Source organism: Ochotona princeps, chromosome 21, assembly GCF_030435755.1.
Source record: "Ochotona princeps isolate mOchPri1 chromosome 21, mOchPri1.hap1, whole genome shotgun sequence".
Lineage (NCBI taxonomy): Eukaryota > Metazoa > Chordata > Mammalia > Lagomorpha > Ochotonidae > Ochotona > Ochotona princeps.
The window spans coordinates 9,737,448-9,764,683 of NC_080852.1; the positions used below are offsets into that span (position 1 = coordinate 9,737,448).

The 27,236-nt window shown below is 35.2% G+C and overlaps 1 long non-coding RNA gene across 4 annotated transcripts in view; it reads right to left on the bottom strand.

The window, feature by feature from the left end:
- Positions 1-1,130: 1,130 nt before the first annotated feature.
- The window catches only part of LOC131482891 (uncharacterized), a 402,306-nt gene continuing 376,200 nt past the window's right edge, over positions 1,131-27,236 (bottom strand). For all 4 annotated transcript variants that reach the window (XR_009247386.1, XR_009247384.1, XR_009247385.1 and 1 more), the window contains 2 exons: positions 8,600-8,668; positions 1,131-1,179 (listed from right to left, as the gene is read on the bottom strand). This is a non-coding gene — a long non-coding RNA (uncharacterized LOC131482891). The remainder of the gene's footprint in view (positions 1,180-8,599; positions 8,669-27,236) is intronic.

The following is a 27,236-nucleotide window of genomic DNA, read 5'->3' on the forward strand; positions in this document are numbered from 1 at the left end:
AGTGGCAGAGCCCTGTCGGACAGGTGTGGGAATAGTTTGGGTTCTGTGCCTCAAATTCTCTCAAGTGTCCCATCAGGCTCCATTTTGACTTCTGCAACAAAGCCACTTGGGGAGAATGGGTAAAGTCAGCGGAGGACTCAAACTGGTTGAATACATTACAGTGGTTGCACTGGGAAAATAATATTGCCTTGGCATCCCATGGGTTCTGTCTAAAATAGGTCTCGGTTAGCCCCAGACCTAACTGCCAGCAGGTTCTGGAAGGAAGAGGAAAGAAAAGAAAAATCCTTACAATGGGTACTGCTGACAGCCCTATGGTCTGGTTTAAAGTCACAACTGGAATCTCCATAATCCTAAATGCTACTGATACTGTGAGCAGAGAAAGGCTGAACCAACAACAGTGACATTCCAGATCTTAAAACAAACAACAAAAAAAATCAGCTCAGAATAACATATTCAGTAAAGCTTTCCTTTGTACTTGAAAATAAAATACTTCTAAAGCAAACAAAAACTGTAAGCATTCATCTCACCAGACCTACCCTACAGATGTTGCTTAAAAGATGTGCTATAAAGAACAACACCTACCAAATCCAAACGCAAATGTGGAAAAAAGAAATCTCAATAAAACCACAAAATGAACCTAAATCAAACATTGAGAAACCCAAGGCTAAAATGAAAGGCCAAATCTCTACCTGTAAATATTAACTCTGAATGTAAATGGCTTAATTTCATCAATCAAAAGACAGACTAGCAGACTGAATAAAAAAATAGGATCCATCTATCTGTTGTCTAATGGAGACACATCTCACCAACAAAAATATACAGAAATTGAACATGAAATGATAGAAAAAGACATTCCAGGCTAATGGAAAAAAAAAAAAAATCAGCCAGTTTAGCCATTCTAACATCAGATAACTTAGACTTCAATGTGAATAGCATAAAAAAAAAAAAAAGATAGACGAACACCACATAACGATTAAGGGATTCATTCAGCAAGAAGAAATCATAATAATAAATGCATACATACCAAATGTCATGGTACCTAACTAAGTATAACAAATATTCATGGATTTAAAAGAGAAATAGACTGCAGTACATTAATAGTATTGTACCTTAACATCCCACTAACCTCAGTGGACAGATCAGTAAGACAGAAACTCAGCAATGAAATGCCACAACCCACTCAAACAACAGAGAAAAAGACTTAATTGATACTTACAGAATCTTTTATCCAACACACATAAAATACATTTTTCATCAATACATGGAACTTTCTCAGAACTAATCACATTATAAGCAATAAAACAAGCCTCAGCAAACTTTTAAAAAATACAATACAAAATATGAGACTGAGGGGATGATACTCTGCCAGCTCTACTTTGAGATCAAGGATGGTCTACCACTGAAACTGTTGAATTTATCTGGACAACAAGATGCTGGAGACTCTGCATGGTCCATGCCTGCAATGATGGCATTATGACTGGTTATGAGCTGTACTACTGTAATAACATGGAGGAAATCAATATGGGGGGAGGGCTTGGGGAAGGGCTGGGGGAATTGCAGAGCCTATGGAACTGTGTCACAAAGTGAAATAAAAAAACAACACAAATAAATAAATGTGATACACCATATCAACAAAATGAATAAAAACCATATGACCATTTCAATAGGTGCAGAGAAGTCCTTTGATAAAATCCAATACCGTTGCATGCTAAAATCCCTGAGCAAGATAGGCATAAAAAGAACATTCTACAACACAATCAAAGTTATACATGAAAATCCAACACCAACATCATGCTAAGTAGATAAAATCAGGAAGCTTTTCATCTACGTTCTTGAACTAGATTAGGATGTCTACCTTCACCACTGCTATCCAACACAGTATTGGAACCTTCACTAGAGCTAATAGGCAAAACAAAAAAATTAAAGAAAATCAAATTGGAAATAAGGAACTAAAATTATCCCTGTTCACAGATGACATGATTCTACACATAGGAGAGCCAAAAGACTCAATAAAGAGATTATTGAAATTCATAAGAGTGTTTGGCAGGATAGCAGGATATAAAATCAATGAACATAAATCAATAGCCCTGCTACATACGTAAAACTCCACGGCTCTGAAAGAACTTGTAAGTACAGTCCCTTTTAAAACAGCAGGAAAGTACCTTAAAAGCTTGGAATTAACCTAACTAAAGCTGTGGAAGATCTCTAGGATGAAAATTATAAAACACAAAAAAAGAAATATAAGAAGACATTAAATGATGAACAAATGCATCATATTCCCTGGATCAGTAGAATCAACATCATCAAAATATCCATATTACCAAAAGTAATACACAAATTTAACACAATCCCAATCAAAATCCCAAAAACATTCTTCTCAGAGCTGGAAAAGATGATACAACAATTCATCTGGAAACACAGGAGACCATGAATAGCTAAAGCTATCCTGAGCAATAAAAATAAAGCTGGACGAATCGCAATTCCAGACTTCAAGACAAACTACAGGGCAGTGGTATGCAAAACAGTCTGGTATTGGTACAGAAACAGAGGAGATTAACAGAACAGAATAGAAACCCCAGAGTGAGTCCACACATGTACAGACAACTAATCTTCAATAAGATAACTGAAAATAACCCAGGGAAAAAGTTTAGTCTCTTCAACAAATGCTGTTGGATTAACTGGATAGCAGCCTGAAAAAGTAAGAAGCAAGATGCTCCACTTCTCATCTTCTAAGAAATCAGCTCTAAATGGATCAAAGACCTAAATCTGCACCCAGAAATCATCAAACTAGAGGCAAACTTAGGAAGCACTCTGCAAGATATAGGAATTGGGAAAGACTTAGAAAAGTCATCAAAAACATAGGCACTCAAAGGCAAAATAAACAAATGGGACTACATCAAATTAAGAATCTTTGTGCAGAAAAGGAAATGATCAACCAAAGAGGTAACCAACAGAATGGGAAAAATCTTTGCCCACTATATAACAGATATGGGAATAGTATCCAGGATTTATAAATAACTTTAGAAACCCAATGACAGAAAAACAAACAGCCCTGTGGTGAAACTAGAGAAGGAAATGAGCAGGCATTTTTCAAAAAAATAAATTCAAATGGCTAACAGGCATATGAAAAAATGCTCAGGCTCCCTAGCTACCAGGCAAATGCAAAAAAAAAAAAAAAAAAAAAAAAAAAAAAAAAAAAACCATACTGAGGTTCTACCTAGCCTCAATGAGAATGGCCTGCACTCAGAAATCTACTAATAACATTGCTGGTGTGGATGTGGGGGAAAAGTTACCCTGCTAGAAACTCCATTAGAAACACACGTTAGTGCTGCCACTATAGAAGTCAGTATGGAGAGTGCGAAGACAATTGAAAATTGATCTATTCTTTGACCCAGCCATCCCATTCTTGGGAATTTATACAAAGGATATGAAATCTGCATATTAGAGAGTGACATGCAACCCTATACTGAGAGTACCACTCTCTACAAAAGCAGACATGGAAACAACTCAGATACTTGTTAAAAGAGTACATCTACTCCCAACTGGAGACCATTATGCTTACTGATATAAACCAATCTCAAAAGCTCAAATCTTATGTTCTCTCTGATATAAGACAACTTACATACAAACGACACAACAAATAGACATATAGGTAAATATGTATACACATATTCTGATACACTATATGATAGAGACTAGCATATTGGAAAGTGAAGATACATTGCAGTATACATCTCCACTCCTGAATAAAAGGAGGACTTTGAATTAAACTGTTAAATATGCCTTAGCAATATAATACTAGATGTTCTACTATTGCCTATATCTCAATGTAGCATGTTGGCCTTGGGACCACTGCTGAAGGACTACACAATAATATGTGGAACATGGTGGTGGTGGTAGAGAGAATAGAGTGAGAGGAATGGGAGTTGGAGAGAAGAATCACTATAGCTAGAAAATTGTATCATAAAAAAAATTATGTGTCCTCCAAGAATGGAGATATGTTCTGACAAATGTGCTACTAGGTGATTTTGTTCAAATGTGCCAGACTATTTACACAAGCATAGCTGGTACAGCTACTATATACATAGCATATATGGTATACATAGGACATATATATGACCTATTGTTCTTAAGGCCATGATTAGCAAAATAATGAAAGATTAAATCGAGTATGAATGAAAATTATGCTGCTAAGTAAACATAAAATACATGAAGTTTTCAATGGCATAACATGCAAAACGCCTGACAGCACATTTTTAAATGTAACTATAGCTTGAAAGAATGATAAAGAGTAAATACATAAAACTAGTAATGTAACTGTTTATTATCACTACCATGTACTATGAAAAGTTTTATGTACTATACTTCATATTACTGGCAATGCAGAAGGTGTGTTTATACCAGCATCACTATGAACATGCCAGTAACACATTTCACTATGGCATTATGATAGCTGTGGTATCTTTAGGTGAAGAAAATTTTTCAATACTATCATAAACCTTACAGTACCACCATTGTGAATGTAGTCTGCTAGCTAGAGTATGACCCTATACAGACATACACAGATAATAGCTATCAAGGCAGATACGGTGTTTCTCACAAACATTCAATAAGGGCTTTTAACTTAGTCATGGAAGTCAGGGGACTCTTCTAAGAAACAAAGAAAACTGAATTTAGATCTGGGGAAAAAAAAGTTAAAAGTTGTCCAGGTTGTGAGAAGTATGGCAAGAGGGGATAGAAATGTGTTCCAGGCAAGCAAAAAGACATGTACAAATGGTTTGTGTTGGCAAGACACATCCCTTACAGGAGTGCCTGGGTTTGGGGAGGTGGATTGGACAGGGGTTGTTAAATGGGGAGTGTAGGAGGGTGTGGTACTATAGCCCACTGTGGCTAACTACTTGTATTCCTGTCACCTACAGGGAAGATCTGGATGAAATTTTTGACTCCTGATTTCAGCCTAGACAGTCTTGGGCTGTAGGAGACATTTTGAGGATGAACCAGCACACCGAAGAACACTCTCTATCTCTCTCTCTCTCTCTCTGCACCATCCCCTCCACACACACCTCTCCATTGCTCTGCTTTTCAAACAAATATAAATGAATAAATAAACTTGTTTTTAAGAAACTGAGTTCTGCAAGTTGTTCAATCTGAGTATCTTACCTTCAAGTTCTGTGACCTTAGACAATACACTGAATCTCTTAGCTTTCTAATCTGGGTGTTAAGTATAATTCCATGCAGGATGCTTTAAATACTAAATAAGGTAATGTACATAAATTTTCTAATTCAAGGACTGGCACTCAAATTTTAGCTGTTATTATTATGCATAGCTTTTAATAGCTAATGTCTCATAACATGAGGCGCTTTAGTTTCATCTAACAAAACTGTCAATTTAAAACATCAAATGAAGTTATAATCTCTGTGGATATAATTTCCAAAGTCAAAATGAGACATCTGTGCATTTGTTTGAAGTTCTCCCATCAGAATTCATGGGGGCAACATATTCTACCTCTTCTAGGATATGGACATTGCTTTACACAGCTCTCTAAAAGCAGTGGGCTCTCCAGACAAGTGGTGAGTACGCAGGGTCTAAGCTGTTCTAAGACTGTTTTAAGGAAGTTAAGTACATATCATAGATCACTGGCCTCTATTTTTCCACACTACAATGCCTTTAGAACAAGATGTTTTATTTTCATGGTAATTTAATCATTAAATGTTATTAAATAGGGGTTATAAAGAGGCAATTGTGGGCCCGGCGGCGTGGCCTAGAGGCTAAAGTCCTCGCCTAAAAAGCCCCGGGATCCCATATGGGCGCCGGTTCTAATCCCGGCAGCTCCACTTCCCATCCAGCTCCCTGCTTGTGGCCTGGGAAGGCAGTCGAGGACGGCCCAATGCTTTGGGACCCTGCACCCGCGTGGGAGACCCGAAAGAGGTTCCGGGTTCCTGGCTTCGGATTGGCACGCACCAGCCCGTTGCGGCTCACTTGGGGAGTGAAACATCGGACGGAAGATCTTCCTCTCTCTCTCCTCCTCTCTGTATATCTGGCTGTGATAAAATGAATAAATCTTAAAAAAAAAAGAGGCAATTGTTCCTCAGGAGCCTGAAATTGAGGATTCCCTTTTTAGCTGCTCCCGATGCCCCTCTTGGCTGTGACCTTGGGATTAGTTATTTAGCTATTCTACACTCTAACTTTTTGTGTAAAATGAGGAAAATGCCACTTTTATGAGCAGATTGTAAATTCCTAACTAATGCTTAAAGCAGGCTTTTGTTCCTTTCATCAGAGAAAATTAAAGTAAATGAAAATATTTCATTATTAATAATCTTCTCTTTGAATCTTTGATTATTACTGTTTTAAAACATGGGTTTTTAAAATTAGGTTATATTCTATATAAATTTTTAAAGTAGAAGCCATACACAAATAGATAAATGTGAAGATCTGAAACATACATAATATCTCTTGTATTAAACATAAAATAGCAGATACAGGTATGATCAGCCTCAAAGACTCTCAGTCTATTGCTACTTCAAACATTTTATTTTCATTAATGGTAAGATAACCACTTGCATACTGTAAAAATGTTTAGTATATAAAACATCAGACAACTTTTCATTTCTTTTAAGACAGAAAACAAAGTGGTGCAGTGAATCTGGTAGAAATTATATGCTTGATAACAACAATGTCACTTCTGGACTGCTGAGGACTTTCATCTGAGTGTACAGTAACACAGTTCTCTCTCCACAGTCACTGGGAGACTTTATTCAGGTTTTCATAAATGCAGTGACTTTGTATAAATGGTTATTTAAAGGAAATCTTACCAAACGACACTTCAGTTGTACCCCATTTTGTTAGCTCAAATTTCCTAAACATCCGTTCCGTTAGACAAGTAAACTCAGTAAAATAAAAGACATATTCTGAAGGAAGGGTTTGAAAGTGTTAAAGAGTCAACTGTGTTATAAAGTTCTACCATTGAACTCTGAATTACCCTTCCCCTTTCATATTTTCCAGTTAACATGCACACAGCTGCTCATGCCATGTAATCAACTGATTGTTACACAAGCATTTTCTAAAGCTATGACAATCTCAGATTTATGAGGTCAAGAAGTGCAGACTTAATCCATTCAATAGCTGCAATTTATCGTCTGATTATAATTGTATACACAAACAGTAATGATTTAGATGACACAGTGTAAAGATGAAATCCGTTTATTTTAAAAGGGTTTCTAACCTTTAAAATATGTTGCCATGAACACCTTTCGATGTCCGCTTTTAACAACACAATTATTATTGTTTTATTGATCAGGGTTTTATTACAGATTTGACACTTATATTTCATGCTAATCGAAAAAGGTGTAATTTTTCTGCACAATTTTAACAAGAATATGACTGTAATTAATTATAACACTATTATGTTTTCAGTGTCTAGAAAGAAGTGCTTAATTTATCACACATGTCTTCTATGGCATATGGAAACCTCTTTTAAAACGACAGGATGCATGCTCCTTCCAGAGATGACAGGATATGACATAGGTACTATATTTATAGATTTCTGCCACCATGCTGACCTGGTTTTATAGTGACAGCTCTTCTGCAATGGGCTGTACATTAGCAACTTACATAGCCTGGATGATACCCAATACTACTATCATCTGGACTCATAGCACTAATTAGTGGTCATTCCCTAATGCCTTCATAGATCAAGGAAACAAGCTGCAGACAGGGCAAAATGGTCTGGTTGAATAACACAGCAATATATATTTCAGATCTTTTTCCAGTTTGCAAGCAGTAACAAATTACAAAGCGTCATTATCAACTTGCTTGGCCATATATGGGAGTTTTGTTCATTTAATATTATTTACATCAGTGTTGTAAACTTCCTAGATTCACCAATACATATACAAACACACATATAGAAGCACACATATAATCTAAGTGTGTTAGAGTTCCATTGATCTTCAGTTTATTGTTAATGATCTTTCTACCCTTCTAAAATTTTGTAGCTTCATTATCCAAGAATATTAAAACCCTCATCTATAGCAGTGTAATTTACGTTTTGAACAGAATTTTAAAAATGATCTACAATACATGCTAATGATGCTGAGTTTTTCTTGTTCAATTTTTATATGTTGTTCAATAACAAGCTTATTAAATCACATAAATTTACATTTCATTTTCCATATTACCTGCATATATGAATTACACTTCATTATATACTGCTATACTGTTTTCATCACATTACAAGGTTCTATTATATTAATCCATAAAATGTAATGACTACCAAGAATTTGACACATTTAGTATTCAGCTACATTACCATGTTTTCCAAAAATCCTTAAATAGCATGATTTTGTTTGAGCTATTTCTATATCTTTTCCCCCAAGTTTTCAGTATGATGCTGATTATTCAGTCTATTAGAAACTGTTGAATTAAAAACCTAAATTGTAAAGCATTAAATATTTAAAAGAATTTATAAATATAAAATTCTATACTAAACACTAGAATGAAAAAGGTATATAATATTTTATAAAAACAGTAAGTGAAGTAAAGTCAATAATTGAATTGGTAGTGTGTTCCCATTATAATTAAACAGGCATGCTCACTTACTTTTCTGCCACACTCTTTCAACAGCACAATCCCAATGGAAAAACTCGGGCTAAGAGTTTTCTTTCCTCTCTGAAAGAAATCAATCAATATTATTATAATCAATGTATATTTGATAGAATGGTAATCCTTTACCAACCATCACAAACAAAACGTATTTCTCAGTTTTTCAAATGAAAAAAAAAATACATAGTTCTTGTTACATGAAATCCATACATTCGAGATTGTTCTTCAGATTTGTAAACAGCTGAAACAAGCACTTAAACTGACCCAAATTAATGCTCTGGTTTTATGCCAGGGTTTATGTGAAAGTCTAATCATTATAACAAAAACAAAACCAAAAAAAAAAGCTTTGTCCTCTATTTCATCATTATCTTTTAGTTTTACATATTCTACGTTATTGAGCTGAGAAAAATCATAGAAGTATTTTTAATTTACTTACATTTATTTGGAAGGCAGAGAAACGCAGAGATATAAAAGAGTCACAGAGAGATTTTTCATCTATCAGTTTACCCTTCAAATTGCTTGCAATAGCAAGTGTGTCCAAACCCCAACCATGACAAACTTTCAGTAATTGGGCCATCTTCTGCTGCCTCTCAGAGCACGTAACCTTAGGAAGCCAGAATTAGAAGCAGAGCTGGGACTCAAACCAAGGCAGTCAGATATGGGATATGAGCAGCCCAAGTCACGTTTTAATTGCTACGTCAAATGCCCAATCCTGAAACCATTAGAAATATCTACCTGAAACTAAAATGTGAAGTGTTAATCTTGTTAATCTATCCAATCATTCAATAGCACTTACTGAACACTTGCTTGTTTCCTGGTTCTGGCAACAAAAGCACTCACAAAATGTCCATGAACAAACACACAGAGTCCTTGCCTTTGTAGAGTTTATATTCCAGAGAAAAAAGATGAGCAATTAACACATAGTCAGTAAGTAAACCACACAACTGATTGTAAATAAAATGTGTTGTGGGAAAAGAGAAAAGAACTAGAATGGAGAAGGGCTGCGTGTGCGGTCCTAATTTTAAATAGCATATAATATGGTGAGCCTATTAAAGTGTCACTGAAAGAAGATCCTTTGATAGTGAAGAAGAGAGTCACTTGGTATCTGAGGGTATAATGTTTCAGGACAGGAAACAACCACTATACATAAAACATGGACGCTGTTCTGCTGTATAGAAGGATCAGCAGCTGTGCAGGTCGGAGCTGAGGGGAGGTGGGAAGATGTGGAAGGAAGCCAGAGAAGCAACCAAAGCATGCAAGGTAACTGGCTTTCTACTCTGAAACAGCGAGTTATGGAAGGATTCTCAGTAGGGGTCAGGAGTATGAGCTCATCTAATTTACAGGGTCATCAGAAGAGAATGCTATCATGAGTGTGAACTGTGAGGTGGTATGCATGGAAACAGGAGGGATGATACAGGAACCAAGTAGAAAGAAAAAGGTGTTTGAAAGCAGCATGGAATAGTAGCAGTATGATGAAAACACAACAAGGCTTTAATAGAATTCTGAACACCTAAATTGTTTTCCTCTGTATAGTCAACTGGAAACCACAAACTACTTACAGGAGGATAAGCCTAAGATAAAATTCTATAAAAGCAACTTCCTGACAAAGCATAATTTGCTCAAAACTCTTTTGAAATTCTATTTTTGCTCTTTGCTAATTTTTGTTTCGTGATTTGTAAATAATGTCCTTGTAGTTTGCAGCATTATTTATTGAATACAGCCTTTTCTCTGAATAAGTGAGTTTTGGGAAACAGTGCTTACTTAATTATATTGGCCAACTGACTTCCCAAGTGTTTGTTCATTACTTTGTCACATACTTTGGCCACAGACCATGATTCAAGCATTATACTCTACAGTTACATAATAACATGCCTGAATTTTTAAATATGAAAACTTCTTTTTCTTTAATAAGTACTTTCATTCTGGTTCACCCAACATTATTTCACTGACCCCTTAATGATAGCATAAACCTTCTGAACTCCATATAAAGCATTTCTTGAGAATTCACGTTTTGAAACAAGCTGTAGCACCAGATAGTTTCTGCTTTTAGTATCTACTATAGAAGAAAAACACATTTACCTTTCATCAGAAAAAGAAGAAATAAATGCCAAGACTGAGCCATACTTATAGTGCTATGGGAACGCAGGGACAGGTTTTAAAGAATCTGTAAGACTAAAGGAAGCTTGGATTCATTCTATTCTCATTCACAACAGCACCAGGGACAGACACTGGCTGAACTATTCACTTGTGTCCTGCTTTACTCTTACCCTTGCTGCTACCTTAGGCCTTAGGATTACATTAGGAAAAAGCTTTTTCATGAGTAACGGTTTGTATGTGTATGTAAGTGTGTGTGTGTGCCTGCGTCTGTGTATGCATATATGTATGTATTAGCTATAAAATAACATAGCACAGGCATACTTTAAGTAGTCAGATTGTCTATTTACAATATGAGGCCTTTTAACTTTACACAGGGTGTTTCTTTGAAGTCACATCTTCAAACATGTTGTGGCTCAAAACAGAAAATTTCATTCCATTATGTAAAATCCCACAATACAGACCCCAGGGCTTCCTTGGGGAAGTGAAACAGATGACATATTAAAACTACTTATAAAAAAATCATCTGAAATAGTAGCACAATTTTATATGTGCTTAAGACACACACAAACATGCAAATATGGCACTTTCTGTGGGAAAATACTTAAATGTGCTTACTCTGCAGGTATCAAGTTTATTTTTTACTCTAAAAGTATGTATACAATTAAGACCTGAGAACAGTCAACAAAATATTAAAGGAAAATAAAGTTATAGAACTGATATGACCCAGCTTTAGGAATTGCTATAAATTTGCACCATTCAAGACATTGCAATGTTGGTAAAAGACCAAACAAATCAATGAAACTAAAGAAAGCTCAGACTCCTTTAATTATAAGCACAAATATAAAGGTAAGTATAGGTATACATATAAATATAGTTGGCAGATCTTTGGCAAAGAAGCAAAGGTAAGTAAATGGAAATGGCAAAGACTTCTCAACTAATGTTACTGGTACAACTGGATATCAACATGCCAAGATAAAATAATATAGACAAAGATCTTATAACTTTCATAGAAGACACTCAAAAGTAATCTTGAGCTTATGTGTAAAACTATAAATAATAGGAAATAATTTTAATTATTGGGAAATATGGGTGAAAATTCAGGTGACCTTGTTTTCAGTGGTAACTTCTATGGTAAGCATGAGAGGCATAATCCATGAAGATAAATTTAATCAGTTGGAATTAAAATACAAAACTTTTGCTCTACCAAAAAAAAGTTAGCAGGATAAAAAGTATCAAACTCAAAAAACTGGATGACTGCTGATATGCCTAACAAATGATTCAAATGATTATAATCCTCTACAAAAAGACATAAGAAAAACAGAAAGTCTCATTCATAACAAAGAGATCTTGGAAACGGAAGAAACATAAATTGTAAAATGAGGAACCAAGTTAAATTAAAAAAAAAAAATACAGTTGAAAACTGCAACCACAGACTAGAGCCAGAATCTAGGGGAAATCAACACAAAACATATCAGAACTTGTGCAAAAACAGTACCAAAAGGGAAGTACATAGCAAAAAAGTAGCCATATTAAAAATAGAAAGATGTATTAGCAACCTAATGATGCATCCTAAGGTCTCAGAAAAATAAGAAAAGATAAACCTAAAAGTAGAAGAAAATAAATAAACATCAAATCACAAATTAAGGGGAATAAAAGACTAACATGTAGTACTACAGACCAGTCCAAGGCCAGCAACGTCATGCAGCAAGTTAAACCTATGCCTGTGATGTCAGCAGTCCATGAGGGCCTGGAGTGTTCCCCTTCCAATCCCATTGTCGGCACTTGGGAAAACAATGAAAGATGGACCAAATGCTTGGGCCCCTGACACCCACATGAGAGACCCTATTGGAGTGCTAGGTTCCTGGCTTCATGACCAGCAGTCATGGTCATCTGAGGTGTCAGCCAGATGTTGGAAGATAATTCTTTCTCTGATTCTCCCTCTCTCTATAAAAGTCTACCTTTCAAATAAGTAAATATTTTTAATGAAGAATTGTTTATTTTAAAGATAAAATAATAGACCTTTCATTAGATTAGAAGAAAAAATAAGCAACTAAAAATAATATGAGATAAAAAAGCAGATAGTTCCGTGATACCACAAAAATACAAAGAATCTTTAGGATTATTATCTATAACTCTGTCCTACTAATCTGGAAAGCCTAGAACATATGAATAAATTTAATATAATTAGTTGATGAAGAGACAGGAAAACCTGAGCAAACAAGTAACAGGTAATGAGACTAGATTTGTAAAAATAAATAAGAAATAAATGCCATTCCCCAAAAATCAGACCAGGTAGTCTTATTGCTGAATTCTACTCTTTTAAAAAATAAATATCAATAATTCTCAAATAGTCCAAAAAATGAGAATTCAAAAAATGGGTAATTCTGAGAATTCATTCTACAATGCCAGCACTATCTAGATTCTAAAATAAGACAAAGCTATAACCACAAAATAAAAACACAAACCAATATCCCTAGTGAATAAAAGATGCAAAAAAATCTCAAAAAAAAAAAAAAACTAGCAAATCCAATTCTACAACATTTAAAAAAAGTACTTATCACGGAATGAAATCCAAGGCAGTGAAATTCAAGGATATTGGGATGAACCAACATACACAGATCAACAAGTACAATCTATCACATCAGAAGAAATGTATCCAATAAAATTCAACATCTATTCATGATATTAAAAAACTTGAAAAATTAGGTATAGACATGATACACTTCGAAATAATCAAAACCAAATATTATATTCAATGGGGATAAGCTATATTTCTTTTAAGACCTGGAAACAAACAACGGTATCCACTTTCAACACTCTTATTAATTACATTACATAAACTTGCAGACAGAATAGGCCATTAGACAAGCAAGAAATGAAATCATATAATTAGGAAAGAATGAAGCCAAATTATTCCAGTTTGAAGTTGATATGATTCTATACACAGGAAAACTTAAAGAATTCATTAAAAACTACCAGAATTGATCTTAAAATTTCTTAAAATTTGCAATATAAGGTGCGCAATAGCACAGTGATTAAAATCCTCGCCTTGAATGTGACGGGATACCATATGGGCGCTGGTCTAGGCCTGGCTGCCACACTTCCCATCCAGCTCCCTGCTTCTGGCCTAGGAAAACAGTTGAGGACAGCCCAAAGCTTTGGGACCCTGCACCCACGTGGGAGACCCAGATGAAGCTTCAGGCTCCTGGCTTCGGATTGGCACAGCTCCAGCCATTGTGGTCGCTTGGGGAGTGAATCAACAGATAGAAGATCTTCCTCTCTGTCTCTTCTCCTCCCTGTATATCTGACTTTGCAATGAAGAGAAATAAATCTTTAGAAAAAAACTGCAACAGAAAAATTCAACATGCAAGGATAAATACCATTTTATATAGCAATAATGAAAATACTGATAATATAAGAGCAATCAACAATTACAATTATGCACATGGGCTTTACTATTTGTGTGTGTTCCTTATTTTATTGCTGCTTTTATTATTTTATTACATAATTTTTACATACTTAAAGTGATTCTAACATATTTAAATATCTATATCTCCAAAACTAATCTGCATCAATGTAACAATACTCTTCACATTACTAAAAAAAAAAAAAAAAATCCAAAAATTCAAATGAAGACACAGAAGATCCTGAGTAGCCAAAACAACCCTCATCAAAAAGAACAAAGTTGGAGACATTACAACATCAGTCTTCAAGACAAAGGACAGAGCTACTACAATCAAAACAACATGGTACTGGCACAAAAGCAGACACACTGACTAATGGAAGAGAATACATATTCCTATATGAATTCACACATCTGTAGCCAATAGTCCCTGACAATGACAACACAAACACACAATGAAAAAAGTCCAATCTTTCCGATAAACAGCGATGGGAAAACTGGATAATCACTTGTAGAAAAAAATCACCTTGAATCCCCTATATCCATCTCTTACTGTGTATAAAAATCACTCCAAACTGTACCCAAGACATATATGTAAGACCTGACTCTGAAATTTTCTTAGAATACATAGTCAACAGCGTGAAATGATAACTAGCATGATAGAAGAAAACATTTTTAAATTATTCATTTGACCAAGGATTAATAACATACAGGGAACTCAAAAAGTGAACCAGAAGAATAACAACAAAAAAGGAACACAAATAATTTTTTCTAAGAAATGGAGAAAGAATGGGCAGGATTTAGTCTACTGAATTAGTAGCTTATTAATATGCCCACCTATATTCTATAAGTGAATATCTGGGTCTAATATCTGGTATCGTTATTGACTCAGGTTTCATGCTAATTCAGTCTCTGGGAGAAAGCAGTGATGGCTCAAGGTATTGGATTCCTTTTAGCCACATGGAGACCCGGATTGAGTTCCTGGCTTGCTGGGAGACATTTGGGAAATGAGAGAGCAGGTGGGAACTCTTGTCTCTTTGCTGCTCAATTCTCTGTGTGTATATCCCTGTAACTTTCTAACAAATAAGTAAGAAATGTTTTATATAGCAATAATGAACTTACTGAAAATACATTACAGAATAATATATTATTATATATAACATGATATAATAATATATAATAAGGCAGGAATCTGAACTGACATTTCTCAAGGAGTAAATACAAATGGCTAACAAATACATGAAAAAATGCTCAACATCATTACATTCAAAGGTAAATGTGTCAAAAGCACAAATAGTTATTCAGCTAATGAAAAATGCTGGTATCAGGGATGTGGAAAAAGTGAACTCCTGTGACTATTGCTCAGAACGCAAATTAGTGTTGTCATCACACAGAGCAGTACGGCTTCCTCAAAACATTGAAACTATGAGGTACATATTTGGTCTAGCGCTTAAGATACTACATGTGACGCCCACATTCCATGTAGGAGTGCCTGGATTCAAGATCCAGGCTTGCTCCTGATTCTAACTTCCTGCTAATACACATCATGGGAGGAAGTGAGCGATGGTTCCAATTGCTGGGTCAATCCCAGCCTCAAAGAGGGCTGGCATTAGTTCCTTACTCTCGACTTCTGCTGTCTCAGCCTTATCTGCTGTGGGTCTTTGGGAAACAATGAAGAATGCTAAGCGCTTTTAGTTCATGTTAATAAGCAAATATTTTAAAGAAAAAATCAAAAATGAAATATATAAAATTCATGTCCTCATAGCAATAGCACTCATAATAGCAATGATACGAGATTAACTTATGTGTCCATCAGTGTATGAGTTGATAATGAAAGTGTGATATATATAATATATAATACACACATGCACAATGGAGTATTATTCAGCCATAAGAATGAAATCCTGACATTTGCAGAAAAATGTATAGAACTGAAAATTACATTTAATGACATAAGATACAGAAAGACAAATTCTGCATCTTCTCTATCAAATACATAACATTTTGATTATTTGAAGTAGAATGGTAATCACCTGAGGCTAGGAAGGGTGGCAGGAGGAGAAGTAAGGGGCTGGATAATAGCAATAGCATGTTCCAGTTTTACAGCTTAGAGGGCAACTGTAATTCAAAATCCTGTACCTTGTATGAAGAACTGGAAAAGAGGACCTGGCAGGCTATAAATTCAAATAAAGACATACAAAGTCTAGTTGTCTATGTTGATGATTATGTTGTGCATGTGTGTCTGAATATTGCACTGTGCCCCATATATATGTACCAGCATTAGACATTAACATTTTAAAATAATTTATCAGAAAGAAAATGAGTAAAAAGCCTACTAAAACACAGTGCATACATTTGATAGTACAGACATCTACCAAAGGAGTTATATCTAGCTACGCAAAGAATTCCTAAAATCAAAACAAAAATAATAGAAGATAAAAAGATGAGAGAACATTGGGAAAGTCATTACCAGATACTTCATAGAAGGAAATGTTATCAATAGTCAATAGGTATGTGAACTTTTATTCACCAATCCATTGTGTGTTAATATTTCACATTTACTAGAAAGAATTAGAGTAAAAATGAAGCGACTGTTAGGGTTATAAAGTGGAATTTTCAAACACTACTGCCAGGAATGTAAAATGGATATAAACCCAGTAGTTTGACTTCCTTATAAAAATTTTCAATTGCTAAGCAATTCTACCCCATGGCTTGGAATGGAAATGTTCACATAAGTACTTAAGTGGGTTCTTTTCATAGCAGAATAATCCACGTTAGTTAAAAAATAGAAACAAAAAATTTACCAACTAGTGAGTACATATACACACTGTTGTATGTCTAGGCAGTATAATACTGTATGTGCATGAAGAAAATCCCAGAAACATTCTGTGAAGCAGAAATCAGAACAGAAAGAATATAAATTGGGGGTTGATGGGATGGCTTAGTGGCTGAATCCTCATCTTGCAAGCACTGGATCCCATATAGGAGCCGTTTGAGTCCTTTTTAAAAGGAAGCAAACATTTCTTTATTTGAAGGTGGCATGTTCCTGTAAAAGACAATTCTAGGAGGCTAGTGTGATGGCTCAAGAGGCTAATCCTCAAAATGCAAGTTCCAGCATCCTATATCAGTATCAGCTTGTTTCCTAATTGTTGGACTTCCCATCCAGCTCCCTTCTTCTGGCCTGGGTAAGCAGTGGAGGATGGCCCAAAGCCTTGGGACCCTGCACCCACACGAGGCTCAGAAGAATCTGATCTGCCTTTCCAACAAAAATAAAGAAATCTTCAAAAAAAAAAAAAAAAAAAAAAGAACACAAATTGGGTAATGCCTTTATGTAAGATTCAAGTATGAATATAGTAAAACAGTGTGATAGAAATTAGATATTAGATGCATGGGAAATTTCATGTTAAGAAGCAGAGGAAACTTTCTGGCAAATATTCCATATCTTTTTTTAATATTCCATATCTTAATTGACATGATCAATATTGGATGTATAGAACTGTCAAAACTTATTTAATATCTGTGCATTGTATGTTAATCAAGGTTCATTAAAACTGCCCAGACATAAGCGCACTAAAACATACTCACACACATGTTCACTTTCACAAAAGTTGACTAGACCTTCTTTCCACAACAACCATCTTGGAGACACATGGAACATTTTTTATATTCCTGCTACCATTAAGGATTTTTAAACAGAGAGAATTTCATGCTACCATTAGGGATTCTTAACCAGAGAGAATTTCATTCTATATAATGAAATGTAAAAGCCAATATTCCAAAATAAAATTATGTCAAATTCCAACATGTCAGAGATAAACCTATGTTGTACTTGATGAAGTATCTCACTGATGTTGTTTTACACTAAGTCAAATTGATGGACTTTTAAAATTAGTGATGCAATGTTTCTTATTAACACCATTGCACTTAAATCTGAAATATAAAAATTTATGAAAAGAATTAATAGTGGAGACTTGATTTTCACAGAAAAGAAACACTTCCTCAAAATTTAAAACATTTTGAGATTTTTTGGAGAACTTGTATCTTATGCATTTCTTGGTTCTCCTTTGAGATTTTCTAGTTGAATCTGTCTTCCTTCTAATAAATAACAAATCAATAGCTTATCCAAACCATTCTGTAAGAAACCAAAAGCTTAAAGGAAATCAGTGACCATTCACCCATATCCACAGAACAGGTGGAACTATTAACTGCTCAGGGTAAAAAATAATTGAATGACAGCATACATATTGAATTAAGTAACCTGTCATTTTGTTCAAAATCCTAATAGAACTGTCTAAAAACTAAAATGTGTAGATAAAAAAGATTGATAAAATTATTATTATAGTCTGGTCACAGAACAAATGCAAAAACATATGCAGTAGTTTTACAAGCCAAATTATTGACTTATCTACTAGAAAGTTTGCATCTAGTAGACAGTGATGTCACAATTAACAGTAAACACAGATTTTCTTTAAATCATTTAAAAGTTTGATAGCTACAGTATGATTTGAGTTTCTTTTTTGGTTCCATCAACTCAAGGATTTCAAATGAATTTTCTGCATACTCCATCTGTGTCCTAGTCAGTCCTCAAACGCAACACCTCTTTTCCTAAGATATCTCGCCTAACTCTTCCTAAATGGATCTTAAGTAACACACTCTCCTGGAAACTTGAAACCTTTAACTGGATTTATCATAGCTTTATCACTAGCACTGTGATGATTTTTTAGTTATTATTATTTAAAAGAGTTAAAACAGAGAGAACAGACAGAAAGATCTTTCATCCAATGGTTTACTCCCCAGATGGCTGCAACCACCAGTGCTGGATCAAGACGAAGCCAGGAGTTTCATCTCGGTCACCCATGTAGTTTCAGAGGCCTGAACACTTAGGCCATCTTCCTACTTTTCCCCCACAACGCTAGTAGGGAGCTGGATCATAACAGAAGCCATGACACTAACAGGTGCCCACGCAGAACACCAGTGTTAGAGCTGGCAGCTTCACCTGCTGAGTCACCACGCCAACCCCAGTGATGATTTATTCTACCCAGGAATTCTTAAGGGTAGGAATTATGCTTTTCAAGTTCATCACTGTAGCTCCAGTTTCTGGTGTTATACAATTACTGAAAAAGTATTTAAAGTATTTGTCATGGGAGAATAGGATGAATTGTCATGGGAAGGAAAGATTTACATAATTATCTATATCATATCTAAGTCATTTATATCAGGTATCAAGAGAAAAATCACATTTTTGGACTACACTATCCCCCATTAGTAATACTCACTAAAATTCAAGTTCATCTTTTTTTACATGTAGATATCCAACTCTTCTAGCACCATTTGTTAGGAGCACTTAAAACCCACAGGTTGCCTTTGGACCTCCATAAGAACAGTCTAGTTAAAAGTGTTTATTGACTTCTTTCCTATTACTTTATATGTCTGATTTGAAGTCATTTTAGATTCCAAGAGTTTCATAAATCGAATTACTAATCTCAATAAAAGCCAAATTATTATTTGAATGGATTGCATGCAATATAAGATCAATTTGAAAGAGCTGATATCTTAATATTAATCCTTTTAACCTAAAAAATGTCTATTCACATTGCTTTAGATTTTCTTTAAATTTTCTCAGCAATATTTTCTAATTTTCAATGTGATGGCAATCTCTGTTTTTTCTATATTTTATAGTACTGTAAGTACTGTATAGTACTGTAAGTAGTGTATATTTTCTGATGCTTTGTTGCTACTATATGAAAATACAATCTTGCCAAAAAAGGATTCCATGTTGATTAATAAAGATACACCTGAAGTTCACACCAAAAGCAAGATAATCCATAACTATTTCCAAATATTTATAGTCTGCACTAGTTAGTAGAGCATTTCCAGACATTTTCATGAGGACTAACTTTTAGGCATTGCTACGTTTTTATCACTAAACTATTTTATTCAGGGCTTTTATGTGATTTGAGATAACAAAGAGGAAATAGTTTGTGCACCTCAAAAGATGCAAATATTAGCCCAAAAGAAACACTAACAAATTACATCTGAACAAGTGAATTAATGGATGATTGCAGCAAAGAAATCCTGGAGTATCAACTCTGAATATGGAAAATCCTGTATGTAACTACTAATTTTTAGGGCTGTGCTACTGTAATGGAAATTTGGGTGCTAGAAAATGTTTCTTAAACCAATTTCTTCAATCTATTCACATTTTGCAATTAATCATGAGTCACAACATTCATTCTTGTTCCAAACTACATCTCTAAAAAAATGTAAACCATTCACAAATGACCAATTTCTTCAAAATACATTCATAGGCAATAGCAAAAATTCTATCCCTTGATGACCCTGAACATTTGAATAGAACTTACTTAGGAAATTTTGAACGTGAAAGTGAATTTCAAATCATAAATGAATTTTCAGATGACTCAACTTGTTAAACATGCTTTTCTCAATTTTTTTTTTCATTTTTATTGTTTGAAAAGCAGAGGGAAAGGCAGGGAGCTCCAACCTGTGTTCACTTTCCAAGTGTCTGCAATGGCCAGATCTGGGGCCGACTGAAATCAGGAGCCAGGAATTCACATAGGGGCCAGGGACACTATCACCTGAACCACCTGCTCTCTTCCAGGAGGGCAGGAGTGGAATTTAAACTGGCACTGCATACTGATGTAGACATCCTAATTAAGACTTAGCTACTATGCATACACCCCAGTTTAGAATACTACAGACCTCATACTGTCAAGTTCTCACAAGAGACTTATGCTATTCAGTGCATATGAAAGGTCTTCAAAAGTCAACAGAAAACAGGCATTATTATAAAAATAAAAATGCATGGGAATGGCCCAGTGGCCTAAAGGCTAATCCTCCACTTGCAATGTCAACATCTCATAAGGGCACTGGTTCGTGTCCAAGTTGCTCCACTTCTGATCTATCTTCCTGCTTATGACCTGGGAAGGCAACAGGCAATGGCTCAAGTCCTCGGACCCCTACACCCATGCGGGAGACATGAAAAAAGCTCCTGGATTCAGATTATCTCAGCTTTGGGTGTTGCCGCCATGTGGGGAGTGAACCAGCAGACAGACCATCTCTCTGCCCCACCTCCCCACCTTCTCTCTGTTAACCTGCCTTTAAAACAAAAAACAAATACATCTTTCTAAAACCCATGATTATAAATTTTTATCACCTAAATAAATATATGCTCATATCAGTTTTCCATGAGCTTTTTTGGAGTATATCCTTTTGCTCTGGCATGGGAATGGTTTACTGGCACTGACAGGTCTGATACTGAAAAGACTTGTAGGAAGAGGAATTGAGATGATTTCTCCTGCTACACTTGGGTACAAGAACAGGAAGGCAGAGGAAGATGACCAAGCAGCATCCAAAGAAACATAAAACGTCAGTGTGTCAACTTAAATGCCACCTAATTCTCAGACCCAGACTCCTTGTAGATCCTGAAATACCTTTTCATGACATGAGCCTCTTGGACGGGATATACCACCTCCTAGAAATGATTTGGTGCTTAGAGTTCCTTGTCAGATATTTCCTGTAATAATTATGTTTGTTTGCAAGACCCTGTTGTTTCTAATAAAAGATCGGCTCTGTTGAGTCTAAGGAGTTTGGGGACATTAACTTCACTGAAGCTGTCACATGTGGTTTCTTCACTGTCAGACAGTCAGGAACAAAGCATGCCTCAAGAAACAGCCCACTGAAGGACACAGGACAGCAAGTTTGCAAAGTTTCTAATTATTTACCATGTCATTTCACGGTCAACAAAAGAAATCCAATGCTACTGATTACTGAGTGAGTTACACAGGGTTAAGCAAGTAGTAATCAAATAATATATCCAAGATGTTATTATTCTGGTTATTTATTCCCAATTATCATTATCTCAGTTCAACAGGAACTATACATATAGCCCATTATCAGGTGTTTGGCAATAATCACTGAATTGAAAAAGTTGCTACAGAAGGCACAGATGTAACTTCAGAAATATCTCTATGGGGCCCTGGCGTGATAGCCTAGCAGCTAAAGTCCTCGCCTTGCACACACTGGGATTCCATATGGACACCAGTTCTAATCCCGGCAACCCTGCTTCCCATCCAGCTCCCTGCTTGTGCCCTGGGAAAGCAGGCGAAGTTGGCTCAAAGCTTTGGGACCCTGAATCCATATGGGAGACCCGGAAGAACCTTCTGGCTCCTGGCTTCAGATCAGCTCAGCTCCGGCTGTTGCGGTCACTTGGGAAGTGAATCATCAGACCAAAGATCTTCCTCTCTGTCTCTTCTCCTCTCTCTACATCTGACTTTCCAATAAAAATAAATAAATCTTATAAAATTCTATTAGATTTTACTAAAAAAGAATTATTAAAATGTTCTCTTCAAATAAAGGAAATTTCAGAGGTTACTCACAGAGGCTTTAATGAAAAGGAAGCAATTTTTTATTGGTTTATCATAATTTCTAAATTAGCATTCCCAGGCATTTCCACCCATTTATATAGGAAATAAGCAATTTAAAATAGACTGTCAGTCTGGTAGTTCAGCATGTTTTTCACATCAATTATTGTGTGCGACCAGCAGAGAATAGCAGTGCTAACAAGGACACTGGAGATCATTAGGGCCAATATTCTTACTTGATAAAAGGAAAAACTGAGAAGCAAGGAATGTAAATTGTGTGCTCATATTCTACTGCTTATCTGAAACAGGGTAGTGTTCAGAACATAGATATCTTAACTGATGCTTAGTGTCCTAGTAAGTCACTCTCTTCCTCCTACAAACAGTCCTCCTCCTCCTCTTCCAAGGAGGAACATAGTGACGAGAGACAAGGCTGCTGGGAAACATTCTGTTACCAGACAGCTCCCACCACACGAAATTAAATAGATAAAAATATCAGTAGTGCTGAAATGGATAAATTCTACTCTATATTCTATAGTGATTAAGGTGAACATAACATAAAACATTTTGTATATAAATAACATGTTTTTCAGTAACTATAGCATGCAAATATAAGCAATATTTTTTATTTTCCTTAAAAAGATTTTTATAGGCAGATAAATCCATATTTTTATATATTACAAAGTGATTAAACAGAAAATCAGTTGATCTGTCTTTGACTTCCAGGATCAATACTCTGCATGTTACATATATTATTTCATTTGTTATATTTATTATAAAGTGAAATCTAAATAAACATTTTTTTAGATTCAGAGTTCTGTGGATAATTTATGTTCTTTTATAACCCAAATCTAATTTACTTCATCATAATTTACTTTAGATTTTGACATACTTTTGTACAAAAAAGGCTAAACACGTGACACTTATGCAAATATAAAATTAATGCGTCTAATAATAAAAAAGATCAAGCTGAAGCAAAGGAGATTTGTTGCAACGGAAACACAAAACACAAGGATAGTTAGAAATGCTGACATCATTTGGGGATCATGTTCTATAAGAGAAAATTCAATTGTATGACTCCTGGATAAACGGAGAACGAAATTCATTTGTTTCATAAAAATAGCATACATAATAACTTAATTTCTACACCACTGAAGTTTAAAACCACTCAGACAATAAAGCATCAAAAAAACTGCATACTCCAGGTAGAATCTGATAATCCCAGACCAGGAAGGTCAGCTAAACACTACTCCACCAAGACATGTAATTATCCCTTCTGTACATTTCCTGAAATAAATGAAGTCCTGCATTTCTGGTGTCATCAACAATACCTCCAAGAGTTCAGAGTCACTTTTAGGTTTTATGTGAAGACCCCATTCTTCCATTCTTTCCCTGCACAGAGTTCTGTTACTAAGAGCCACACAATTAGGTCAGCGGAACCAACACTTTTTGAGATCTCACGTTAGAGAGGAAAATGTTAATTACTTAATGTAAAAATAAACCAGGAGAACACATTTTTTTTCTCACTGATTGCCTGACTGTTTTCTGGTACTTACAGCTGAGAGGGAAATTAAATTATCATCACTGATTGGAAGTTCAATGCTTGTTTTTATTTGGGGAGCAATCTGGAAAAGGAGATGCTATTAGAAGAAGGGTGAGATGTGATCTCCATGCTTGAGTGTTCTGCAAGCCTACCTGGAAAGAGGGAGTGGTATTCCGAGTATCAAGGTTAGCCATGTTAACCCTGCTTCTCCACATAAAGACAAAGCAAGGGACACATCTGTTTTTTAACATCTGATTAAACAAACAAACCTACTTTCCCTAGGAAAATCAGTAAAACACAGAACGCAAAATATGCCTGCCATTCCTGTAGTCACAGATAAATGCTGTTAACTTCATTCATCTTTATCTCTTTCGTATGATTTGTCTTTGCCTTTTGCTCAATCGCTCTGTTTCATATACACACACCTTTTAATAAATAATGCTAATGAATATCATATTCACAATTTTTAGCAACTTGTTTTTTAATATTGATACATCCTTTCAATGCTCCTAAAAATTTTGTAACTCTATTAGGGTGCATAGATTTTATTACAAATAAATAAAATAACAATTTTATTTTTTATTATAAATGTAGTTTAAGGGAATGTTACAGTAAGAGTATTAAGGATATAATCATAGTGGATGATCTTACTGTATTTTAATCTCAGGTGCATATTTCTTTCAAAGACACCATTACAATTGCCTGCTTGCTTTTATTTCTAACATAATTCTTTTCAGATCATTTGTAAGTAACATCAGAAAAAAGTATACAATGTGTTAAATTTCAAGATTTTTGTTTTAGATGCTCCTATCTTTCTACTCTAATTAAAACTATTAAAATACGTGACCTTTAAAGAAATGAGAAAGTATTTTAGATAATTTTTAATCTTTTTAAAATGATACACAAAACACAATGTGAATACTATCAAAAATTATTGCAAAGTAAATTTATGAATGGTACAAATTTTACTTCAGAGTCCTTTTAGATCAAATTCCATAATCTGAAGAATTTTAAGATTAAATCATTCGAAAGAGTTACAGAGTGGGACAGAGAGGGAGGGAAGAACGAATTTTCCGTTTGTCGGTTCACTCGCCATGTGCCTGCAGCTTCCAGGACTGCAGGGCTGAACCTGGAGCTCCATGTGGGGATCTCCCAGGGACGTCAAGTGCCAGTACACTCAGGCCATCCTTTGCTGCTTCCCCCAGCACACTAGCGGGAGCTGGCTGGGAAGCCGAGTAGCCAAGACAGGAAGCAGTGCTCACATGAGATGCTGGCATTGCAGGCAACAGTCTTCAGCCTTAAGCTGCAATGTTAGCCCCTAACAGATTTTTTTTGTCTGTACCAGATGTAAGAAATATGTTGTGTAAAATAAAATATCAATATGTGAAAGCAAAAAATTTTAAAAATGTGTGATAGTCAATAAAGATAAAAAAAAAACTTTGATTTTTTAAAAACCATGGTACTGACTACAACTAAAAGTAAAGATGAAGTTAAGCGACTGGGGCAAAGCAAACTTGAAGAAAACCACCTTAGGCAACATTTTGTTTATTTTATGCTTTTGTCTCGTTATAGTACTAGTTTTCCCTTACACACAACTCAAAACATACAAGAAATGCCTGATTTTGCCTTTCTCAGTTGGCCAACTAAGAGGATACTGAATTAAAAAATTAATTTCATGATTTTCAGCACAATAAATACAATGTTCAGTTTAGCTCATACTCATTTTCTCCTTTATGGTATTTGTCACCAGCATGTTTAAATAGACCATATTTGAGTTGATTCCATCTACATTTTATTGGTGTAAAATATCAACATAATTTATTTTAATCAATGTAGCCCTCAGCCATTTCAACTATCTTAAGGGAAAGGAATGAAAATCTCTAGAGAACAAGAAAACTGAAAAGTCTGAATCACCTACATTTCTCATTTACCCATGCTAATTAAGACCAAGCATTTTAAAGTTACCATCTGAAGGAAAATTAAGCCAATTAACCCACTGATGAAGATAATTTTCAATATTCTATCAGGAGGCAAAAATCTTCACCAGCCCTTCTCATTCCTACTGTGGAGATAATTTTGTACTGTCTTTCAGCACGGGGAACTTAAATGAGTGTCACCCAAGTCCTGTGGGTTCTAATTGCAATTTTTATTTAAATTCTGATTTTCTGCCCCACAGCTCGATTTCGGATTGGCTGAACTTGATTGCTTTCAGACCTGATTAGATTTTACTTGTAGATCCTTGGAAGCTTGCATAGCTGAGCACTGAGCAGGAAATCCTCCTAAGATCTGGTTTTGCCATGTCACTTGGAACACAAGAACCACCAGAGGTTCTCCAGGAGAGGGATTAATTTGGGAGCATTAATTACCAAATAATTATAGCATATGTATAAGTTACTATTCAAGACAGGTATCCAAATCCACGGCTGCTGCTCAAATGAATACATTTCTCTTTAACTTCAGCACAGGCAGAATTTCTATTAGTGTTTTTCCTTATGTCCAGAGTCGGCTGAAATGGCTGGCATTAAAAGGACACTTATAGGGCTCGGCAGCGTGGCCTAGTGGCTAAGGTCCTCGCCTTGATCCCATATGGCCGCTGGTTCTGATCCTGGCAGCTCCACTTCCTCTCTATCTCTCCTCCTCTCAGTATATCTGACTTTGTAATAAAAATAAAATAAATCTAAAAAAAAAATTTCAAATAAAGGACACTTATATCACAATAAACAAACACCTTTCCTAACGGAAACTGAGCAAGTTATATAGCTTGCTTTTTTTTTTAATGGCTTTTCCTTTTGGGGGGAAAGGAAAGAAGAAAGAAATAATTGTAATAAATACATGTACTGTTAAACCTGAGACCTTGCGGAGATTATCTGAGTTGTAATTGTTATTTGTTTAAATATCTTAACATTTTTCATAATTCAGACAGCAGTACTCTAGTTTGTGCAAGACAAAACTTATATTACACCTGGTTCTGGAGAGATAATAGGCTTTCCCCACCAGATCCTCCTCTATTTTACCATTTCAAACTGTCCCAAATACAAGCAAGAAAAGACATGGCACTTCTTAGGACACAGAGAGCATATGGCATAATGATTTGTTTGTAACACAAATTTGATTTCTAAAATTCATTTAGTATTTTCATTCACTTATTCTTTTTTGTTCATTAATTACATTGTATTACATGACATAATTTCATAGGTACTGGGATTCTCCCCT